This window comes from Clupea harengus, chromosome 11 (genome assembly GCF_900700415.2).
Source record: "Clupea harengus chromosome 11, Ch_v2.0.2, whole genome shotgun sequence".
NCBI classification, from domain to species: Eukaryota; Metazoa; Chordata; class Actinopteri; order Clupeiformes; family Clupeidae; genus Clupea; species Clupea harengus.
Window position 1 is genome coordinate 13115534 of NC_045162.1, and position 4090 is coordinate 13119623.

The following is a 4090-nucleotide window of genomic DNA, read 5'->3' on the forward strand; positions in this document are numbered from 1 at the left end:
TCAGAGGGGAGACCGAGGTGAATGAATATTTAATAATAATTACAGACTGCTCGGAGGTAAACTGCAACAAAAGCTGATGAATAATTGATTGGTCAGTGAGTCAGGCCCCCCTGGAGCACCAAGCCAGAGAAGTTTAATGTCCTAAAAAAACATATGCTGCTGGAAAATCACTGTCTCTTTGTGGCAATATTCTGCATTTCAGCAAGATGTGATTCTGTCTATATGGTCTCATGTGTTACAAGAGGAATGATCGCAAAGAGACTTTGCCCCGTCATGTGCTGTGATTTATTGATTTAATTCAATTATTCTCTGATATTCATAAGCTTTGAGACTTCCAACGACGCAAGTTGATCAAAACAAATAATAATTTTTGGTTGTTAATTTAACATATCCTGCGGTTTTAATTCATTAATAATGAATTGCTATTAAAAATAATCAGATATGGGAAATTTATTTCTGTCTGTCTCTGATCCTTTCTTTCAGAAAGCCGTCCAGTTAAAAACACTACTCAAAAAGCAGTGAATACTTCCTTATTCAATTATTTTCTCAAATAAAGCTCTGTCAGGTCATTAGACCGTGTCTCATATCCTCAAAACAGATCCTCCAGTACCTCAGTGGTGTTCGCCAGGTTGGGTTTGGGCTCCCGTTGGACATGAAAAATTAAAAATGATATTTTGCCCTCTCTAATCCTGACAGGTGATATTGCTGCACAAGAACAAAACAGGAATCAATAGCCCAGGCACCCTGAGAACACTGGAGACATGTTCTTCACTTTCACTTAAGAAATCCTCAGGCAATATCTATCACACACACACAAACACACACTCACACACACACACACACACACACACACACACACACACACACACACGCACACTCCGAGCAGCATACATATAAAATATGTAGCATCTTTCCTCATTTGGCAGTTTTTGTTGTTTAATGAGAAGCTTGAGTCTGTGGATGTGGATGTTATGAAAAAATATCCAAAATAAGAAGTGAAGCTCCCACAGCAGTCTGTCTGTGAAATGAAGAAAATGCCTTTAATGTGCAGAAATAAATACAAATGTAAACATTCAAATGCAATTTGCTTAGAATATGAGAAGCTAGATCCCACGTTGTAGTGATCAGTTGGTGCGTGCAGCCATCAGAAATATAAATAAATAAAATAAACGGGTATGTGTTATGGAAGTCATGCCTTCTCATTTGGTTTCACAGTCAGTGGTGTGGAGTGATCTAATGCATGGCTGCTATTTTATCCCATTCTCTGAGATGGATATTAGTGTGTGTTGCTGTGATTTTTCCCGATTCATTTAGATGGATTTCAGTGTGTGTTGCTGTGATTTCCCACTGCCCTGTGGAGGGGTGGGGTGGGGTGGGGCGGGGGGAGGGCAGCTGGGGTGGAGGGTGCTTGTCCACTTGCAGATGGCTCGCAAGTCAACCTTTCAATTAGGGGAAAGCTCCGAATGTCCGGCAGCTGACTGGAATGTGGCAGGAAGCGTGAAGGGGTCCGGGTGCAGACTGGCACCTCTCCAGCCTCCCTGCGCTCGGCCTCTCTGGATCCCAGCCAACGTTCATTTCATCAATGGCCACAGTGACTTTCAATACACCCCCCCTAAACCCCTCTCCACCACCCTTTACCCCATCCCACACCCCCTTCCTCTTCGTCCTGGTTCATGCGTGTGGACCACCACCCCACAGCCCCCCCATCACCACACACACTCACTTTTAAAGGGTTCAAACAGACAGACCCCCATGTTGATTTTTTGGAAGAGAGAAGGCCTCTCTGGAACAAGCTGAAACAGAGTCATACTGGGATTTCTCAACATGTTAATGCATTGTTCGAATGCTGTTCACCTTACACTGTTGGTGTGATGCTTAGTTAATTCAATTACATGCCTGGTACTTGACTCTTGACCCCCCTCCAACTGAAGCTGGGGGGGGGGGGGGGGAGTTTGACTGAGTTACATTTTGGTCTTAGCAAGAGGTCCTACATACACTCATTTATATGTATAAAAAAAAGATTATCAGCGTTTTGGCAGTTACTCCATTACTGTATGTGAACATCTGTTCAAACATAGACACACAGACACCAAACAAAGCCACATGCCAAAACAGAAACTACATTAATTTTAATTATCTTGACAAAAAAATATCTGAGCTTGTATGTTGTATGACAGTAAAAAAGTAAAGCAAATGCAATGAACTCCTACTGCTACAACCCTGGGATTTATGTAGTGAAGAGTGTAGGTTAAAATTCTCACACACACATATGCGCACACATATACTTTCTCTCTGTGTTTTCACTTTCTCTCACTCTCTCTCTCTTTCTCTCTCTCTTTCTGTCTGTCTCCGTCCAGACTGAAGGTTTCTTATTGTCTGTATGATGCTAAAAGAGCCATTGAATTGCATGCATTTGTCTGTTAGCTCTCTCTCTATCCCTCTCTCTTTCTCTCTCTGTCTCTCTCTCTCTCCCTCTGTGTGTGTGTGTGTGTCTACGCGCGCCTGACAGAATTAACCTCAGGTGGATTTGGATAGCTGCCCCCACTGTGACAATCATTCCCTCCTGCAATAGTGTCATGTCTGCCCCATTGTGTCATTGTTATGAAACATAGCCTCTTGGCTCACATGGTCCCCCCCGCCTCAACCCACAACCCCGATCTACCTCACACACAAACACAGCAGTGAAATCCCCCCACCCCCCCTACAACCACCCCGGTCCTGCTGCTCAGAACCTACCCCCAAACCTCCCCAGCCCTTCGACCAGACTCTCGCATCCAGCAAGAATCATGGGAGATTATGAATTGGGGGAGTCGGGGGGTTGGTTGGGGTGGGGTGGTGGTTTTGGTTGGAGGATTAAGTCCTGCTGTAATCCGCCAAAACAATACTGCCTTATCTGAATGGGTGGCTTTGGGGAGTTCCAGGGCTGGGACGGGGGGATGATTGGGGTACTCGGGGACAGTGGCGGTTGGTCCTTATGGGGCCTTTCCCTTAGAAAGATGCACAGACGCCTGCTCTCACACTCCCAATCCCTTTTGAAATCACAAATTCTTTTTTAGAGGGCAACGTTTTATGCCCCCCTCCCCATCCCCTTCCAATGGCTAATAGCTTTAGATTAGGGGAAAATGTATCGGGTTGTGGGATCACAGAAGGACACTGGGAACATCTCCCCTGATGTCTGTTGTAACAGCCAGTTATTTTTACCAGCACTCAGCGACCGTAGCTAAGATGACGGCCATGATGATGATGTTGATGAGACCAATAACAGCACCCGAAACAGTGATGTAAGACAGAGACACACACTCTAATGGAGAGTATAGAGGGATGTAATTGAGCTTTCGAAGCAATTGCAGGCCACGGGATACTCTGTTAATTTCATCAGTCTGTCCTAGCTTATTAAAACCCATCCATCACACTGGGGAGAGCAGCTGGGGTTGATGGGGGTCGGAAGAGGAGAAGAGAGAGAGGAGAAGTGAAGAGAAGAGAAGAGAAGAGAAGAGAGGAGAGGAGAGGAGAGGAGAGGAGAGGAGAGGGGAGGGGAGGAGAGGAGAGGAGAAGAGAGGGGAGGGGAGGAGAGGAGAGGAGAGGAGAGGAGAGGGGAGGAGAAGAGAGCCAGACGTTGAGGAAGAGAGAGGTGGTTGTACTGATCTCACTTAGGGAAGCTGGGGTGGAGGGAGGAGAGGGGCTCTCCCAGAGAAACTGGGGAGTGGACTGAGGGTGCACTGGGAGCATCAGTGTGGGGCTAGTCCAGCTCTCTGGTAGTCCAACCAGCATCCATACCCCATCCTCCTACCTAGTAATAACTAGAGACTAGGGTCACCTTATTCATTATTATTATTTTCATAATTATTATTATTATTATTATTATCATAATTATTATTATTATTATTATCATAATTTTTATTATTATTTTTATTATTGGCTACTAGTTCAGCTGAGATCCCAATATGCACACTAAATGGTCTGAATCCTGGCTGCCTCACATGTCATCATTATGTGTGATGTCCATGTGAGGCGTAATTAGTTCTTCTCATTTTTCATGTTCCTTTGTCACCTCATCACAGAGTGAGAGGCCAGACGTGGGCCGTTCTCA